The 20,353-nt window shown below is 47.4% G+C and overlaps 1 long non-coding RNA gene across 1 annotated transcript; it reads left to right on the top strand.

Moving 5' to 3' along the window:
* Positions 1 to 16,396: 16,396 nt before the first annotated feature.
* Positions 16,397 to 20,353, top strand: LOC109144382. Its single transcript, XR_005603276.1, has 4 exons — positions 16,397 to 16,573; positions 17,349 to 17,418; positions 17,856 to 18,463; positions 20,276 to 20,353. It is a non-coding gene; the product is annotated as an uncharacterized LOC109144382 (long non-coding RNA).

The raw sequence follows: 20,353 nt of genomic DNA, 5'->3' as shown, positions 1-20,353 counted from the left end.
TGATGCACCGAGCAAAGAAACTCGCGGGCAGGCCCCTCCTCCGGCTGATGTCACCCGGCCGGCCTCCCTCCCTCCCTCCCGCCCGGCACGGCTCGGCTCGGCACGGCGGGTCCCGCCGCGGGACGAGGAGCGCGGCTCCGGGCACGGCAGCACCGCGGGCGGCACAGCCCCCATGCCCCCGGTAGCGCCTCAGCGCTCACCTGGGAGCGGCCCCAGACACGCAGGGAGGTGCGGGCACCACACCTGAACGGTATCGCCGAGGGAAAGCGGAGCAGCATCGCTGATTTCTGACCAGGCGGAGCTGTTGAAAACCATAATGAGTCTCGGGTTTGGCTTGGCCAAAGACCTTTTGTCTTCGAAAGTGTCTGCACCTGGAGGCAGCCAGGGCGAGCAGCAGGGAGCAGGCAGGACCTGGCAGGGCTGCATTTGCTGTGCTGGGTCAGCAGGGCTGTACCACATGCAGACTGAGCTACATAGCAAAGTCTGGCTGCTCTCTTTGGTAGTGAGGAATCCACCAGGAAAAGGGATTTTCCTTCCAGCCCACAGCAGCTTCTTTCAGTTAACTATATCCTGTTGAACCTCGGGGCCTTAAATATTTATTTCCACCCAGACATGGATGCAGATCATCTTCAAACACTGCGTCCAGCTCCCTCTGTTCTCCAAGGCTTGAAATGCTCCTGGAAAAGTTAGGGAGTTGGTCACTCAGCAGAAACCTGTCTGAAAGTTAGGGCCACTTACCCAACAACAGCAAATTAAACGTCATTATCATCACAGACCCCTCCCCCCAAAGAAGCACAGCTATGAACTGTGGCTTTCCCTGGCTTCCAGCAGCTTGCTCTGCACACACAGAACGCTGTGGTCGGAGGGAATCCAGAGCTATGCCTATTTACTGGACTGTTTCACCCTGGGGACCTGCTCAAAACACCAATCAGGAGTCAACTCAGATCCTGCTCAGGAAAGATCATCAATAACACCCCACTAGCAAACCACAAAAGCCTCTTTCCCAATAACTAATTGATTGGGCATTTAAATTCGAAACAAAAACCCATAAACAAACCTGCGTCTGTGTCTCAGCTTAGGATTAGTCTCAATTCTGTAGATAAGCCACAGCAGAGAAAGCTGAAACCATCCTGGTGAGAGCTGTCTCCTCACCCAGGGAGGTGTGGTGCTGTCCTGAGTGCCTTATTATCCAAAAAAAAAAAAAAAAAAAAAAAATCCCTCTGCACTCCTGAGTAACCTGCCACAGAACCCCCACTGGAAAAACCAGGCTGGAACTCTGTGCCTCACATCAGCCAGTTTTCACCCAGGTTTGTGGTTTCACAGAAAGCAGCAAACACCCTGGTGCAGAGCAGCTTTTCACAAGCCATGGAAACATGGGCCTGTTCAGCCCTGAGAGATTTTGGTGCTTCAGAGGGGGTGTTTGTCCATGCCTCCCCCCTCTTCCGGACAAGGACATTAGTGCAAAAGATGGAACCCAGCTTGTGCTGCTGCTGCTGCAGCCCTTCCTCAGCCCCAGGCACTGAGGATGCCGAGCTGAGCCGGGCCCCAGCGCTGGGCTGGCATTCAGCGAGTGTGGGAAGACGGAGGAATTGCCCTTCAGAGAAACAATGCTGGAAAGGAGAGCAAGGGAAAGGAGGGAGGAGGCCAGCTTCCAGTTTGGGCTGCATCCAGATCTATGGTGTTCCACAGGGCTCTGGGCAAGCGGGTCACCCACACGGTAATGACACAGGAATCGCTCGGTCAAATTCCAGGGCCTGGGTTGTGCAGGAGGTCAGACTGAGATGAGCATAATGGTCCCCTCTGGCCTTCAAACTCATGAATTTGCAATGGATAATTTATCATCTGACAAACTCTGCTTCTCTTTCTTCTTGTACAAGTGGCAGATAGGTCACAATAGATTTGAATTCATTAGATGAAATAATTCAATTACTTTTCTGTGGGTTGGGTTTGGTTAACCCTCCATGTTCATGCCAAGAAGCTCCCTGCAAGGATTTGGACCTCAGCCACAACTCAGATCCATTGCTCAGCTGCAATGAAACAGGAAAATTATAAGAGTACAGAGAGAAAGAAACCCCAGTACTTCAGAAATACCACTAAATCCTCTGGTGAACCATGTGCACATCATGTCGTGTGTTGGGAAGGACCTGGAGCAATTAGAGAGGCTCCAGATGAATGTGACAAGTGTGACCTACCAGAGAAAGGTATGAGAATTGATTTGTTCAGTGCAGATAACATCAAGAAGTGGAGCTGGAATCTTTAGACATTAAAAGGGCTGCTGCAGAATGGAAAAAAGGAGGAGTGGATCCTGAAAAGCAGGGCAGGGTACAACACAGCCGGGCCACAATCCATCAAAGGCAATGCAGGGTTCATTTTCCTTTGACCTTATGCACCTCTGCACCTCCAACATCTTTTGTTTCTGCAATCTTAAAGCTCAAAATCTTGTTCCTCCCAGCTCTTGAGTGTCTCTACACCTTCACTTACAAACACAGGCAGAATCACAGCTCTAAGGAATAGGACTGCAGGATCCTTCAGGCTTCTTGGGCAGTTTTTAACATTTCTTTAATAAATTGATACCCGAAGCTATCACAACACAAGATGCAAGAGCTCCAACTATTGCCATATTTCCTTCCACTTGGAAGAGACAGCCTCGAGAGCAGGAAGGCACAGAGAGCTCAAGGGAAGACAGCGAGACAGAAATCAACAGTAAATTTTGTCAATCATTTAAGAATTGCCAGGACATAGGAACATCCCTCCGCTGCTTCCATGTCTTCATCATCCAGACACACCAGAGCCAGGCACTCCCTCCAAAACGCAAAGATTCGTCTTAATTACCACGGCAGCTTTCCTGCAGCTCCCGGAATGGATTGCTGGGGGCCTCTGCTGGGGTTTGTGTGCAAAAAGAGCTCTGCACTTCAGACGCCGAAACTGACAGACCCCAGCTGAAATCACTACAGAACCGGCGCTGTAATTGTTTTCTCTTTCTAGCAACAGCTGTGATTAATCACCAGACTTTGCGCTGTCTTTTTTTTTTCAAGCTGGCAGGTTCCAAAAGCACCTTGCTATTGTCCTGCGTTCCATTCTCTAAATCCCTCTAAACATAGCCTGCAAGGAAGTGCTGCTTTAAACCAGCCTAAAAAAGAACCACACAGCAAAACTGAAGAAATTTTGTCTTGACTTATATCAGTTTCACAGCCGTGAATTTAGATGGAGATAAACTTACCTTTGAGCAAGTTTTTAGAAGGAAATACCCCCGTGGATGTAGCTTCCTTTGTATGCAGGAGATGAGAGCTCACAGTGGGTATTTTTCAGCTGGATCCTCTTCCCCAGGCACCAGACCAGGGACCCAGAGCTGGAAGGGAGGGGATGATGGGCAGCCTTGGCCAGGACTGCTTTCCTGTGGAACATCACTGTTGGTGCTGCCTCGTGCTAGTTTGTATAGTGAAAATAATAAAATAACTTTTACCTCTCTCTCCTGGGGAAGGAACAGTGGCTGGAGATCTTTAATGTGTCACTGAGCTGTGAGCACAGGAGTTTGAATGAGCCTGACAGCAGCGCGAAGATGGGTAAGAGAGGAGTTGGCTTTGTGAAAGACAAAGGGAATAATAAAAATGCCCCTGGAGGGTCTGAGGGCTGGTGTGCAAATCGGGGCCACACACGGCCTGTCTGAACCAGGAACATTTGCCTTGGCTTTGGGATCTTCATAAAGCATAATTACGTGAGTTGCAACAACATCCTCCTCTGAACAGCCCAGAGCCAGGCAGGGAAGTGGGGAGGGAGCAGGGATGGGTTTCAGCAGGAGTGCTTAGCTATTCCTTTACTTAAAACAACAAATTAAGAACAAGGTTCAATGTCTGTGTTTGGGGAAGAGAACCCTCCATGCTTCTGAAAGATTGAACAGGTCCAAATAAAACTGCTGTGCCACACAGCTGTTTCTTCAGGACCTGTAAAGAAATTAGAGTTTTCAAGGGCTTTTACAATCCTTCTTTCCACTGAGTCTGGTCCTAAGGCAACAACACTCCTCTCATCAGAGAGAAGGACTCAGTGAGGAACCATTATTTCATCTCCAAAGTAGAAGCACAAAAGGTTATTACAATCTGCAGATAACCTGTAATAGACACTCACAGCCAGGAATATTATTCATACGTGAAATAAAGAGGATCATCTGAGAGTGAAGAGTTGTTTTACTGACTGTGATTGTCTCTTTTAAAAACGTCTTGGAGCACAGACATTCAGGAAAAGCTCTGAGTAACGAGCTCCTCTGATTAATTCAGCTGTGTGCAGGCACTCCTGAAACAGCAACAGCTGCTGAGCACAGAGACCCTCTGGGGCTCAGGAGAGCTCAGCTGCCCAGTTTGGGGCTGGGTAAGATTCCTGTTGGGCAGTACAGCTGGATGCAAGCCCTTCCCAGAACCTGGGCAGGAACACAGCCAGTGGGCTCTTACCTTTCTTTCCCCACCCTGGGCCCAGCCCTCTCTGCTGGTACAGCATTGAAAACACACATCAAGACCTTCATGGTTCTCACAGGTTACATCCCCTGGTGTTTGGGTGCACCTGAGGATTTGGCCTTTGCTTTGTGCATATTTACACATCCTGTGTCTCTGATGTCCCTGGATTTCCTTTTCATTAGTGCTCCTCGGGGCCTCAGAGGAGGCAAACAAAGCAACAGAGCTCATCCGCTTCCTTCAGCTTTCAAGCTTGACTGAAAATGCTTCATTAAATAAATAGCAAGAGACCCTTAAAATGCCCTTGCTCCCAGCCTTGTAGAGGCTTTGATGAAATGGAACCCTGTGGCCTGGCACTGGCCTGCTGGGGAGATGGGGATTTTTTAGGCAAGGCCAGAGGGGACTGTCCTGATGCCTTCGTGCTGACGTCACGTATCCCTTGGATCCACAAGCCAGCAGCTCCTCTTCCACTGAAATCCTGCTCTTTACCTCGGAGCAGAATGACTGTACAGAGTGCCTGGGAAGGCTTTTGAACTCAGAAAGTTTCAAGCACAGGAGCTGATGTGTGTTGTGGCAGAGTTCTGCCTCGTGCCAACCTCCTCTGTGTCCTGGCATCTCCTCTCTAGATGCAGTTTCCTAAGGGACACTGGACCAGCTCGCCCTGGCACCCCTGTGATGTCTGCAGCAAGCTCTGATGCTCAAGGAACATCTCAGCTTCTTTCTCATCCCTTGGTAAATTCCCATCCCTTCTCACTGCCTGGGAGCAGCTCTTCTGTTCCTGCAGAATTCAACAGCCTGGTGGTGCCTGCTCCAAGAGAGCTTCAACCAAGACCCAAACAGGGTAGTGGGAGGCTCTCTTGGGGCTCACCAGAAATATGCTGGATTTTCTGGCCTTGGAAGCTTTGGTGGCAGTACCAGGGAGCTTTTCTTGGAAGCACCTCATCAAAACTCTATTGCTCAGACAAATATCCCAGAGCTCAGTCATGATCAGCTTCTATTTACAATGTTGGCAGTGGGTTTGTTTAACCAACTTCAATTTCCAAGAGTCAACAGACAAAACCCCAATTTCTTCTGCTGGAAGTCTGGGAAAACCTCCTGTTGGCATTGACTGAAATAAAGAGTAATCTTGTGCTAAGAATTGAAAGCCCGGGGGGGGAAATACATATTTTCACCTTTGAAGGGGGCTTTATTTCCTTTTTAAGTTGTAACTGTTGGTAATGACATTAACTATGAGCATGTTTGGGTTTGTTTTTAAGCAGATTGCCAATATTTGCAGTGTAATTGCATTATTTAGTCAAGCTTCTGCAAGTGCTTTCCAAACACTCAGGGTGGAACTTGTTTCTATTTAACTCCCAACAATTCTGTGAATCAGAGGCAGGTGGAGAAGAAGCTGCTGGTGAAGTGACTCTGTCACCAACCACAAGGTCACCGAGGCTCCTGCAGCAGAGCCCCTCCAGTCCCCAAACCAGCACGTGGTGACAGGAAGCACATTCTGGTTATCACCAAAACTGCATCAAACCACAGGCTCAGGTCTGAACCCATCAAGTTCCTAATCAGCAATGAAAGCCAGTGCAAAAATACCACCATTTACAGCTCAACTCTGCTCAGTTTGTACACATTTTTCTGTATTTTTTGCACTTGAAGGGAAGACTGTTCTTAGCATTCTCACAGAATATTAGGACAATATTGTAGCAACATTAAGCAGCATTTTCTAAAAGTAATAATTCTCATTTTAGGACTGGTAACTGGAAGACACCATTAATGCTTATTTTTGAGCAAATAACAGAACGCAAAGAAAGTTTCAAAGGCCCAAAGAAATCCTTCCCTGTGAGGGTGGCAAGGCCCCGGCACAGGGTGCCCAGAGAAGCTGTGGCTGCTCCATCCCTGGAAGTGTCCAAGGCCAGGCTGGATGGGGCTTGGAGCAGCCTGGGACAGTGGAAGGTATCTAGTGTTGGAACGAGAAGAGCTTTAAGGTCCCTTCCAGCCCAAACCCATCTGTGATTCTGTGATTTTATTAAATATCTTAGAATAAAAGTAAGTGGGATTACCCAAGTACCTCATTAATCCAGTGCTGGTGCAATGCTAATATGGGATGCAGTCAAAAGGGCTGTGGAATGTCAAGCCCTTGCTCCAGAAAACTGCTCATCAAATAAGCAATTTTTCATGTAATTTTAGTTAATAAAGATAATTCTGCTGACATAATAGATTTAGACCTCTGCAAAGCAGTTGACTTAATCTTGCATGACATTCTGTTAAAAATAGTACCCCCCAAAAAAAAAATTCAATGTAGCTTATTTTAAATGGATGGAAAAATTAGTAACATGCATCAAAAAGTAATTATCTGATGAAGGAATTTCTAGTGTGTCCAAAAGGATTTACTCTTGGTACAGAGTTATCCAACACTTTTATCAATCCCCATTTTATCAGTGATCTAGAGAATGAGTAGGAGCACGTTAGTGGTAAAGTTTGTGTTTAAAAAAAAGGGGATTTAGGACAGTAACAATTAATGGGAGAGGTGGGATTGGTTTGTTTGGTAGGGCTGTGAGAGGCCATGGGGGCTACTGGGAGCTGCCAAACCAAGTGTAAGACCCCAAAGTAGCACTGCAGCCAAGACTGTAAATATCACCTACAGGAGTGATGCAAAACTGGCAGGTGAATTGGTTCCATTTACTTAAATGAATTTTAAAGTCTGACTTAATCGTGGGTGAGACTTAAATTTATAGACAAGAAAATTTCTGGGAATAGGAAGTGTTTTGGTCTAGGGGAAAGTGGCACATCCAGAACTTGCATCGAGGCAAATTCAGTCTGGAAATAAGAGGTGATTTTTAAATGCAGGTAATTAAACAGTGGCACAATTAACTTCTTAGCAGCAGAGTGCAGCCTGCATTAGGTGATGTGTGGAAGAACGGTGGTTAAAAATGCTGCCGTTCAAACACAGGGTCTGGGGCTGATGCAGCGTTCACCCAGTGTTTGTGTTATGCCAGATCTTTAATTAGACAATCTGCCCTGTTAGCTGTGAAAACACTCTTCTCGTTTTACCCATTGATCAGGGTTATCCATCGATATTTGATATTTTCCCCGGCTTGGCAAATCTCAGCGTGTTTGTGGTGTATCGATCCCGTGGGTGATTAACAGCCTGCATGGCCCGGGGGGGGTGGGGAATGAATGGCACCGTTTGCTCCAAGTGGGATCAAATATTTGTGTCCTTCGTTGTTTGCAGCTTGGAAAAGAACACTCCTGGTTCTGAGGGAGAGGTTTGGGACTGGCAAAGCTCTGTTGGTCTATGTCTACAGTCTCCATCCCCTCTCTTTTCCCTGGAAAAGCAAAGGCACTGAAGGCGGTGGCTCCTCGGAGCAGTGTCCCTCCCTCCTGGCTGCTGCTTTTGACTTTCACTCCAGAGCTAAATGATGTTGTCATAGAAACCAAAAAAGGGGCATGTGGGAACCCTTCCAGTCCGGGCGGTGACAGGACAGCACATTTCCCTCGCATGGATCTTGGTCTCTACAAACTCAACACCTTCCTACCAGAAAAATTAATCAAGTCCACATTTTCTTACCAAGTTCTTGCACAGTGATGACACTCCTTGCTCCCGATGTCTCTGCCCCTAAATAACCATCATTTCCAGGTAGCCAGGGTCTCCTGTTTCTCTACCACGCCTACCCCTTGCTGCAAACGAACAGAAACTCCTCGGGGTCAGCTTCCCTGCTTACATAAACTGGGAGAGCTCTGGTTGCTGGCACAGGGCTGCACCACTCTGCATCAGCAGGGAATCGAGCCTTCAACATACGCTGGCTTGATTTTCCATTGGAGATGGGCAGGCACTGGTATCTATTTTCCTTTGCACTTAGCTCCATATAGATTCATTTTGTCAATAATAAGGCAATATTTTTGTTGGTTTGCATTGTTATCTGAAGAGACAGAGGGGGGAAAAAAAAAAAGCCAGACGAAAAAATTCCAGTCAGTCGTAAATGATCTTGGGTTAAATGACTGTGCTGCCTGGCATCCCAGGGGAGAGCAGGAATGAAACTCCAGCAAATCTGAGGGCAACCTGACTTGACGGAGCGTAACAAGGCAGGAGATGGCCTGTTGTGTTGGCTTAGCCTGCTGCTTCTCCACTGACACTGCTTTGGATTGGCATTTAGTGGTGAAATAAATATAATCGAGGGGAATCAGGTGAATTTATGAGCAAAGGGTCAACAACCCCAGGGACTGTTCTTAGCAAGTGGGATCTATAAAGCTCCTCTGCTCTCATAACCTCTGGTAGTCGTGCTGGTGTCCCAGCTGGGACTGGGCAGAGCAGCTCTGATGCCAGGGCTGAGATTAATGGCCTGCAAATTGCTGAGTAGATATAAAAAGCTGAAAGGTGAAAGGAGGGATTTCAAAAGCTGAAGGCACCAGGAGAGCACTCCAGAGAGGAATAAATGCAGCAGGGAAGTGGAACTCTGGCTGGCAGCATCTGCTGTGTGGGCAGGACTCGAAACAGGCAGCAGCAGAGGTACGACAGGAGGACCCAATTCCCAGATTTTGATTGGACTGTTTGGATTTTGAACATATCATTCTTGTTGAAGGAAGAGGCTAAATCTTGCCATTTTTGGTAGCTGTCTGATGCCTTGTTGAAAGGTTGAAGCAGAACAAAGTAACACGGGAAGAAAAAGCTGTGGAGCACAATAAAACACCCTTCCAGAGTGCAGAGAGCTTTGAGACTTTGCTGCCAAGGACTCGGCATTTTCCAGCTCAAAAGGAATTTTCCTTCTTATATTTAGTGACACAAATATACCCAGGTGTGTGGCAACCTGCATGTTTCAATCCAGTCACACTAAGGCATGGTAAATCAGGAGATTTTGAGGTTTACTATGACAACAAGGCAAATTAGTTAAACTTAGTGGAGCTAAAGCCCAGCCTGGCCCCATGGTGGTTCCATAGAAGTCAGATTTAACCACTGCTCTTAGCTGGGAATGGGATCACACAGATGTGTGGTGTCTGATCCAGGAAATTATGGGCTCAGGCACCCAGGACCTGGTAATAAATGGTGATGAAGGCAGCACTGCAAAAATAATGTTGTTGCTGTCTCACAGCACTCCATAGATCACTGTGCTTGAATGTCAATAAATGGGGGCATCTGAACACTGTAAATCATTCCCCACTTCTCTGATCCCTTGTTACAGAGCAGGGCCTGTCACAGCATATTTGGTCTCACTTTTAGGTGTAACAGGCTGGTTTGGGGCTTTTACCAGATGGATTCTTCCCCAGCTCCAAACCAAAAGAACAAACTGGGAGCATCCCTGAGCTGTGGGATTTCCCATCTGTAGGTTATGCAAGCAGGGAATGGACTCTGCTTCTCGTCCCTCTGAGGTTGTTGGACACAGGTATTGTGCCTGCTGCTCTGGTTTGGGGCACAGGGAACATGGGGCTGCTCCTGCCGCCACCAAAATCCACAAGGACCTTTGCATCAGCTGCTGAATGTTTTAGGTCAGGCTTTAAGATACCTCATCACTCTGTACTGTAATTCTCACCACCCACGTACCCTTCCTTTCTCACTTTGCAGTGCAGGGAGACAAGGTGGAAGGAAATGTGCCATTTTACCTGTAGACTGGTGATTTAAATTGCCCACTCCCAGCCTGGCACTATAAATCCTCTCCTGCAGCTGGAGAGCCCCGTTTACTACAGCGGGTTTCCATGGCAATCCTGTGCTCTCCCACATTCCACTGCACAGTGCAGGCAGCCCCCCCTCCCTTTACACTTCAGATTCCATTCACATAGTCTCCTATTGATAGGAAAAAAACCCAAACGGGCCATGGATAGCTATTTCCTATCTTAACACACTTTCCCCCAATAACTGGATGATGGATCTGTATTTTAGCCCATCAAGAGAGCACTTGCCCTTTGCCAGACATCACTTGGCAGGCAGCACAACATCCAGATATTCTGAAGGTCTGGTTCTATCCTGACACACATTACTCCTGTTATTTTAGGACATCAGTAGGAAAAGACAAGCTTGATATTCCCTTGTGTTTCTGGCTCTCAGCCAAGCAAAGGCAGCGTGTCTCTGTTGCAGCAAATCTTTCCCTGAGCTTGGGCAGCCTCGTGGCAGCCTCCCACCTGCATCTGAGCTGTTCTCAGCACTCACTGCAACTCAGTCACTGAGGGGATGGCACAGCCCATGGGAAAAGGATCTGCTGCTTCCCAACAACGTAGGAAGGAATTAGGAATTTCATCTGCTAGGACTGAGAAAGGAAAAGAGGAAAAGTTATCAGTGGTACCAGCAAAAATCAGACTCCTCCCCTGTCTCTGGGTGTTTTACATGAACACTGATATCTCACAACATTACCTGTGGAGGAAGAAATCTGTGTCTTATCTCAGGAACTGTGACATGGCACCGTTAATGGGGCAGCCCATTTGTCTCAGTGTTATTATGCTGCTGATTTGAGAGATGATAAGTACTGTTAAGAATGACTTCAAAGCGTAGTGGTCCCCTAAGCTCCTCGCAGGTTCAAATCAAATCCCAATTTAGGAAGTGTCTTTATCTTTGTCCCTTTTAACTTCAGGTGGTGTTTTGTCACAGATTCCAGTGGGTGTGGGATTGGGGCCTTGGCTGTCAGACTTCAGAGCAGTGCACTTGGTTTTTTTTATCAGCTGCCTCTTCCCTCCATATGCTCACTACAAAATTCATGTCACATCCAGCTTGCAATCGAAGTCTCGATTTGGGCTTCGATTGTTTGCTAACTGAGAATTGCTGTGAAGATGGTTTGCAATGAAAATTGCTTAGTCAGGCACTGTAAGAAAATCAACAAAGAAATACCATTTTCTTTCCTTTTAGCTGGACTTGTTTCCCAGAAGTGAGGGAACTCACAACACTCCCACAAAGCCAGGCACGGGGAGCAAACCAGCAAGAGAATACAAGGAGTGTGTCTGCCAGAGCTGTGGGTTGTTTGGAAGATTCTTGGGGCATGTCTGGAGGCTGCAAAAATGTCAAAACACTGAGACTTAGGAGGAATTTCTGGGTTTGGTGCACGTACATCTGCACTTCCTGAATTTTGCTAGACCTTGTGGGTTACTGGGTGAAATATTTCCTAAACAGTGACAGTGCACAGCAGCAGAAGCTTCTGGGAGGTGAGTCCATGTCAAACAAACCTCCAGGCTCCAAACAGCCTCATACAGGGTTGAGTAAATACCAAAGCCACTTGCCTTTGCCTTGCAAAAACACCAGAAATCCACACTGGAGCTCTGAGTGTGGCAGAACTGGGCACTACTTACCCCATTCACAATCGTGTGTGTAAGTGGGAAGTGCTGGTTGGGAAAAAAGAAGACTCACACCCGGACAATGTGTGGGAGGTCAGCTGCACCTCCCTTGGCAGGTTCTTAGATGAGAAACTCTGCAATGTCCTTTCCAGAAAAAGCCTAAAATTCCTTTGTCAAACCTCCTCTGAACATGCCACAGCCTGTTGTCTGATTTGCTAAAATGAGTAGGTGGTGGTTGGAGTATCTCTGTAGGGGAAATTCAGTGTTTGGGGGCTGATGCAAACCCGGGCCCTGTTCCTGCCTTGGTTCCGTGTTGACAGGAGCCATGCAGTCAGCAGGACAGAGCTGTACATGACTGGCTCATTTCGCTCATGCAGATCTAAAATAAAAATCCTGATGGATTTGCTCCTCGTTGCCTCAGCTCACACTTGGCTCCCTGACTTGGGAGTTTCACACGCTGCAGAAGTGGGATTTGGCCCAGTGATAGGTTTCACTTCATCTCTCAGCAGATTTGTGGTCTAACACTGCAAGATGTGCAGCATAACACAGTGGCAATCTGTCACTCTCCTGGCTCTCGTCAGCTCCGACAGCTTGCTGAGAAAATACGGAGCCAAAATAGACGCCAGTGCGACCTGAGGGACCGGAGAAGCGTTGCCTGCCGAGAGCTCTGCCTGTCACAGCACAGGCATTCCTGCTCCACTTGGCTCTTCCATCATCCCAGCAGGCTGGGACCAGCCCTGGGCTTTCCTGGTGGCTGTCACAGCTTCCCATCTTCCCAAATCTTCCCTGAGGGTCGCCCTCCTGCTGCTGTGAGGTTGCACATTGTGTTCTCTCCCCTCTCTGAGGTTCCCTTGGCACAGTGGCTGCCCCTGAGCCCAGAGACTGCAATTAGGGCTCTTATCACTTGTGCACCCGGAATAGCTGTGGCTCCCCTCTTGGACCAGCTCTGCATTCCCAGCACTGAAACCTCTAATCAGGCCAGAACATTGGCTTGGAACAGCTTGAAACGGGAACTTTGCGACTCCAGTCTGCAGCTCAGGAATTCCTTGTTTGGTTAGACTTGAAAAGCTGAACTGCTGGGGATATCTGAGCACAGGCTCTGAGCAGGGACATTTATTAGATTAGGCTGAGTCTGTTTCTTCAAGAGGACTTCTCGGAGACCACAGGGATCCGTGGGCATGAAAGGATGTGGTGCCAGTGTCTTGCCTCACCCTCTGAGTGCTTTCCAGTAATAACCAACACTCACAATCCTGACATTGCTGCTAGAAGCAAATCTGTAGAGTTATGAAGAATGAACAAAGAATTGAAGATATAAACCAGAAAAGGGAGTCAGATTCAATATAAACCAAAATGCTGATAGAACAGCACTCAGCTCTCTCTGCTCTGCAGTGGGGTGGGAGAAGAGGATCCAGAGGCTTTTCTTGGGGTACTCACTGAAATTCAACCCCCAACAGCAGTAAGTGGGGCAAGAATAAATGTGTTTTATGGCTATTTGCAGCCATAATTTTAAGGGGTTGTAAGAAATGCACTGTCAGGCCTCAGTCCAGGATACCACAGCCCACTAAAGTCCATCAGATGCTTCGTCAAGAAGTGAAAATGCAAAGGAAAGTGATTCGTGGCTGTCTTGTGAGTTTTGCTGCTGCTTCCCTTTGCAGGTTGGCTTTGTCCGAGGTGGCACCTGCTGCTCTCCTGGCTTGTCCCGGCACAAACTGGGGCCGGGAGGCTCCCAGCACCGAGTGCTGCAGCTCCCGTGTGCAGGCTGCGTTTGCCCTCTGCTGTTGGCTCATCAGACTGTTCCCTCCAGATAACCCGAAACCTGGAGAACATGAACGGTTACCCACTGATTTCAAATACTAACACTTAAAAGATTGTGACACTTAAAATAAGTGATAGCCACAAAGGGGGAAAAGCCTCACCTGAGACTTTAGTATACATTTATTTTATATTATAAAGATTTTGCTTATAAAGACCAGAAAACTTTTTTTTTTTTAATTTAATTTTAATTTTCCCCTAAATAGAACCTAAAAATTAAGCCCTCTGCTCTCTTGAAAGCAGGGATTCAGGTGTGACTGAGAGCAGGATCAAACGCTGGGTGAGCCCACAGGGGAAGGTGTGAGGAGAGATGCCCTGGAATGGGAAGAGCTGCTCTGCAATGAGGAAAGATGCCCTGGGATGAGGACTCAGGGAGGTCTGGTCCCTCTCCTTGCTCTGGCATCCCAAAAGTGCAAAGCTGTTCCCACCTGGGCCTCAGGTTGGTCACCCTGCCCTGTCCTCTGCAGCCACCCAGCCCTGCCAGTGGTCACTGCCAGGATGCCAAAAGCCCTGGAAAGGACACAAGGGCTTGTCACGAAATCTGCTGGCATCTTGCCACGTGTTTGCAAACTGAGATCAGCATTCAGGCTCCTCTTGTTGCTGTTTGTTTTCTCCTCTGCTCCCAACAGCCCCCCCCTTGTGCTGTGGCCGCTGTCGCCCTGCGCGGAGGGGCACAAACAAAGGTGTGGCGATGGCTGAGCCCTGGAGGGGCTGGTGGGACTCCTCCGGTCCTCCCACTCCTCCCAGGACTCATGGGCAGGGCAGGGACTGGCTCTTCTGCATTCCCAGCTGGTAGCAGGGAGCCTGTGGATGGCTCAACCAGGGAAGGAGCAGCACATGGGATGTTCAGTGCTGGGATCGGTCTCACACCTCCCTTTGGAAGTGCCTTGGGGATTTGCCACTCTTGAAAGGCTGCAGATCATCTCCGAAGGGCTTTTGCACAGCTCCTAAGTGGAGATTCTGTTCCATGCATGGCTGAGGCTTCAAAAGGTAAGTGTTGAACGGGCAGGAACAGGGGGATGGAGGGGATGGATGGAGGGGATGGATGGATGGATGGATGGAGCTGATTTTCCTGACTCTCTGACCATCCCTGAGCTCCCAGGCAGCTCTGCAAAGCGCACTGACCCACAGCAGGACATTTACCAGCTCTGTCATATCCGTGTCTCTCCTAAGACTCTGTCACGAGGCTGAGAAATTAATAATAGCAGGTAAGATTTGCAAACACCACAGAAATGTAAATGCTGAGGCTCTTCACGGGCAGTCAGCAATTAGAGATGAGAAAATTTATATTCCCATCAGCATATAAATGCCCTGGGTTGTTCTCAGAGGGCAGCAGTGACCGGTCCCTTTGCATGGTTGTTTCAGACATGGAGACCGAGTAAGCAGAGCTGGAGCAGAGCCGAAAGATGGAGAACAGCTTTGCCTCTGGAGAATTGCATCCTCTAACTGGTGTGTGGGTAATGAGTTTCCACTTTGCTCTGCACAGTCATAGCAGAGACTTGGGTAACTTTATTTTAAACCGAGGATTTATCTCTTGTGGAAACACTTTAGTGCTTAGTTTAATCTGGATTGTGTGACTTCAGGCACAGTGGAGCAAATATTTTAAAGTTTGGAGAGTGCTGGGGAGTTTTGTAACTGTTCATAGCCCTAACAGCAACACCAACCCCCCCCAATTTCATGCTGCTTTCTAAAGAAACCTGCTCTGTGAACCTTCCTCAGCCTGAAAGCATCACAGCTCAGTTTCTGTCGAGTGCATTCAATGAGTTCACAGCAGGAGCTTCTCTGTGTCTGATGTGGCACTTACTTTTTTTCCATAAAAAGACATGAGCCATTCTTTCATGACTAGTCCTGAATGGGATTTTTTTCTTGTAAGCAACTACTACAAATAGGACTGAATTGGGAAATTCAGCTCAGTCTTTTTAAAATGTGTGCTAGTATCAGCAAGGATTTTGCTGAATAAGCACTAGCATAGCCCAGAGATCTTTAGCTCTGATGGAACTCAGCACACATTGAGATACAAAAGCAGCCCAGACACAATTTTTCAGGAGCAGTTCTGTGTTTCAGCCACCAGCTCAATGATCTGTCCTGGTTTGGGCATGAGGGGAAACTGTCAATAGTGAAGAGATGCTAAAACATTTTTCCTCTCTGGATTCCACAGCTGTGGCCTTGGCTTGGAAGAGTCTCCAGGAAGCCAAAGCAGTGGTATGTGCAGTTCAGGGAGCACTTGCTGTCACAAACCTTTATCTCTTTCTGTCAGCTGCCTGTTCATCACCTCCACGGCTTAATTCCATGGAAATATTGTAATTGAAAGCAATGTAAACCTGCTATTTGTTTGTTCTTTCCCAGTGAACACATCACCTCTTTATTTGCTAAATAACAAAGAGAGGATAAGGGGAAAAGCAAATAATTTTACCCTATTTCACAACACTCACAAACTTAATGACAAGAACAGACAAAGCTTTGCCTTGCTTGTGGTTGAAGCCCTGAGCAGAACAACAGCTGGGACATCCTCTGGATTCTCCCTGTCTTATCATCCTCTTCGTGGGGAACATGATGGAGTTGTGAGCACAGCAGCTGCCACCATAACTGACATTCCTTGGATAAATGCAGGATATTAACCAAATCCACAGGGTGTTGCTTGCACAGCAAAGACCTGACAGCAGCATCCCACTGCTGGAGTTGCTCTTGGCTGGGGTCACTTCCAGCTTAAGTTGTACTTAAAAACATCAGTAAAAATCTGAGGCACACGTACTTGCAAAGTGGCAATAAAGGAGAGAGGTGATTTCACCTCTTATCCTCCCAGTCAATTGCATTCTTTCCAACTGTAGGAAATACCACATGGAACATGCTCAGACAGGCCAGTATTTACACAGTAACTAGGAGCTGCAAAATTAATCAGAGAAGCAGCGGATGCCAGCAAAAAACTACTCCAGAAATAAACCAAAACATATGTCTCCCTTCAAAAGAAAAATCTGCCTTTTCACAGCTACAAAGGATTGAAAACAAATTTTATCATCAAACGTGGAGCTATGCCAAATCACAGGCAGCCAGAAGAAAGCTTTGGCACGAAAAGAGCTTTGGTGAGTTCTGAGTTACTGGGAAACCACTGAGATGGGACTGCTTTGGTGCTGGAGGGAAGGGAAGGTGGCAGGAGATAGTGAAAACCCCTCTTTATGGAGGCAAGTGTGTATTTTCATCAGCTTTCTGTAGTGTTCCCAGCAAAATATCACAATGCTCAGGAAGTCACATCTTGCTGGGGAGAACTCAAGCAAAAGCTGCAGCATTAACACCCACCAGCTACAGCACAGCAAAAGCTCCCTGTGCTTCTCCTCTGAGGGTTTATTCTCCAGAGACAGCTGAAGTGATGTAAATGCAGCATTTTGTTTGCTAACTTTGGCAGGAACTACATAATGTGTTTAAAATCATTTCTAAAAGATAAAGTGGGAGAAGAAAAAAGCAGGAAATGTAACCCAAATCCAGAATATTCTTAAAAACTAATTACAAGAACAGACTTCACTTATTATTTTTACATCTGCTGGGTATTTGTTTTTGAGGTGGTTTATCGGCTGGGAACAGTTTCAGCTGCCAGCCTTTAATATATATTTTATATATATTTAATATTTATTTAATATTTATTTAATGTTTATTTAATATTTATTTAATATTTATTTAATACTTATTTCATGTTTATTTCATGTTTATTTCATGTTTATTTCTTGTTTATTTTATATTTATTTAATATTTCTGGGCCAGGTTTGTTTGGGGGATAGTCCCCAGTAAAAGTTGCTCTTTGAATTTAATGGTTAAGGCATATTTCTGACATTTTGACACTCACACGGTTTTGATGTGCTGTAGATGGCGAGAGGAACAAAGATGAAACAGCTTTGAGTGAGAAAAAGAGCAGTGAGATTGCTCCAGCCCACAGGTAAATGATAACCTGAGTGTACAGCACTTGGGGGGTGAGCTGGTGAAGGCACATGTAAAGGGATTTAAAATTCTGGGATGCAGGACTTCAGAAAAAGTTTAGAACCTTACTGTTCCTTAGAAAGAAAAGGGAACAAAAGAGTCACCAAGCAATTTCACCCTCAGTTGTGACAAACAAGGCAGAGGAGGAAGGCAGTGCCTGATATCAGTTCTCTGCCCATGCTCATAATTTCTCTTACCAGATCACAATTTGCACTGTACTCTCCTAATATTATCTTCATTTGCCAGACTGCTGGTGACTGGCAAAATGCTGATTCTGTGGAGACGCCGAGGTCGCCATCAGAACACGTACAAGCTCAGCAGTCACTCATGGCAGTGTATTTATACAAATTTAATAATACCTCCTACATACTGACCCTTGTTTCTCTTTTTCTTAAGAGGGGGAAGCTGTGCTGTTCTCTTCCCTGCTCGCTCACAGACCTGTTTGCCCAAGAGCCCTGCTGTGACCTCTGGCCCGTCCAGAATGACCCCTCTGGCCCCCAGAGCAGCCTCAGGACCTTGCAGCCCTGCCAGGAATTGGGCTGTGGATGGCGAAGGCTCAGCTGGAACATGGGTCCCTGCAAAGAGCCTGGACAGCCCAAGAAGGGACAATTTCCTTCAGCAGGGAGATTCAAGAGGATTCCCAGTCCAGAAGGAAAAATGTCCCTGCTCCCTGCATCGCCCACTTCTCTCCTGTGCAGGGAGCAGCTCCTTCTCTGTCCTGTGTGGCAGCAGCACTCCCATGCCCACGGCTCTCCTGCTTCCCACATCCCACCTTTCGGCAGCCAGCAAGGCCAGAGATCAGAAGCAGGAAGAGCTGTGGAGAAAATCACCCCAAAATAAGTTAGAGCAACTCAAGAAGAGGATCCAGGAGCAGAAGAGAAAACAGCAAGCAGCAGCTCAAGAGCAGGAGCGTCTGATTTTCGCTAAAGAGCCCCTGCCAAAGAGAGCCCTGAAAAGAAAGGTGTGCAGAGTGGCCTCTGCTCCTCCTGCTCCAGCTTACAGAGGTCAGTGACAGTCTGGAATCCATGGAGAAAGGCTGGAACTGGGTATTCCCTAGCAGTGCTTTGGCACAGCTGAATAACTCACCACGGATTCCACCCCTCCCTGTGGTATCTCTGGGCATCACCCATGTTCTTGTGATAAATCCATTTATTTCTGCAGCTACAAACCTCCCTGTGCTGTACATCCCACTGCTCAGTTCACTTCCTCACCGGATTTCCTCCCCAGCACACACAAATTCATAAATTTCTTTCCTCAAAATAGTAAAGAATTTGCTGCAAATCTATTCTTTTCTCCCCTTTCCTCCCACATTCTTCCTTTTGCCATATATAAAACATGGAATAGGAGCCAGGAGTACAGTAAGGAGGAAAGGCACCACAGGTATTTAAAGCAGGAATTGTGTAGTTCAGAGGCATTACAGGGGATTTATCAGCTCATTCAGTGGAACTGGTGTGGTTCTGAAAGCAAATATTATTAGACCTCCTTATCCTGCTTTGCTGCTAAATTTGGTGCCAAAGAACCATCCATCTACAGCTGTCACTTCAGTTTAGTGTGGTTTAAGATCTCGGATTGCTGGGAGCAAGGCGTGGAGTCAGGAGCTGCCCAGGGCCAGCCCGGCAGCCTCAGCCAAGGGGGATTACTGAGGGAATACAGCACTAGAGGAGCAGAGCTGAAAAGCTGCACATAATAAATCTTGTTGCTGTAATAGCATTAGTGTTAATTCACTGGGCACTGGCATCCCTGTCACACACTGCCAGCTTCCAGGGGCGTTTCCCTTGGATTTGCTCCCCGTCACCTTTTGCAGGGATGTTGTGGTGCTGCCCTCAGGTCTGTGGGAGCCACGTGTCCCTTTCCAGCTGCATCAGGCAGCCCTTTCTGTCACCACTGCCTGATGCTACCCCTCCTAAAGCCAGAAGCCAGAGCTGAGCCTCTCTGGGACATTCCCAAGGGAAGGCTTGTTTAGTTTGTTTTTAACCCAGACCATTTTACGCAACTGAGTGAGGGAACTGCCAGACAAACTGTTCAGCTTGCAGGACAGACACAGACTCTGAGGCTGGGGATTGACAGCTCCAGACACTCAGTTCAGCTGCATCTTGTTCACTTTGTCTGCCTATACTCAACTGCTGCAAAAAGTGTGTCACAGCTGCTTTGCCAGATATTCCCTCTGTCAGACACCTGCAGCCCAGCCCTGGGAGCCCAGTGCTGCTTTCCACACATGCAGGAGCTCAGCTATTGAATACCAGCATCTGCACAGCTCCTAATGGGACTGAAACATTTCTTTTTCTGGGTTTTAGTGCTCCAAACCCAAGTCTGCTCTCTCCTTGCCTGATGAAGAGCACAGAATACCAGGCAGAGAAGGATTTAGCATCCCTGGACAAGGAAGGGATTATAAAAAAGCCCCAAAGATCCCAGGTTAGCAATGAGGTATCATAACTGGGAACTTCCCCAAGTACTCAGTGTTTGCTCTGCATGGAAAGGTTGGCCTGGATCTCCAGAGACACCAAGGGGAGGGTGTCCCACTGCACCCACTGGATGCAGCAGTTAGGTCAGGGCTGTGTGCACAGTAAACCGTGGTATGGACAGACAGCGTCATGGATACAGCCTCAGGGATGGATCCAGGCCAACGCTTCCTTTGCTGGCACATCTGTACCACAAAAATAAAAGAGTCCTGCGTTTTTTGTGACCAGTTTCAATAAAAACACTCCTGCTTTTACATTCCAAGGGAATGGGATTAGGATTGGATTGTTGGGTTCAGCATGTTTGATTTTAGCTACACTAATTCTTTTCTGTGATTTATTTTCCCCTCCTGTTTAAAGACCAAAGAGAGAGAAGCTCAGCACAGAGAATCCAAACAGAACACCAGAGGCAGCTTTCATCCACGTCCTGTGTTCTGG

Source organism: Corvus cornix, chromosome 17 (assembly GCF_000738735.6).
Source record: "Corvus cornix cornix isolate S_Up_H32 chromosome 17, ASM73873v5, whole genome shotgun sequence".
In the NCBI taxonomy this organism is placed as follows: Eukaryota; Metazoa; Chordata; class Aves; order Passeriformes; family Corvidae; genus Corvus; species Corvus cornix.
The sequence above is the reverse complement of the archived record's forward strand: the minus strand, read 5'-3'. Positions and strand labels throughout refer to the sequence as shown.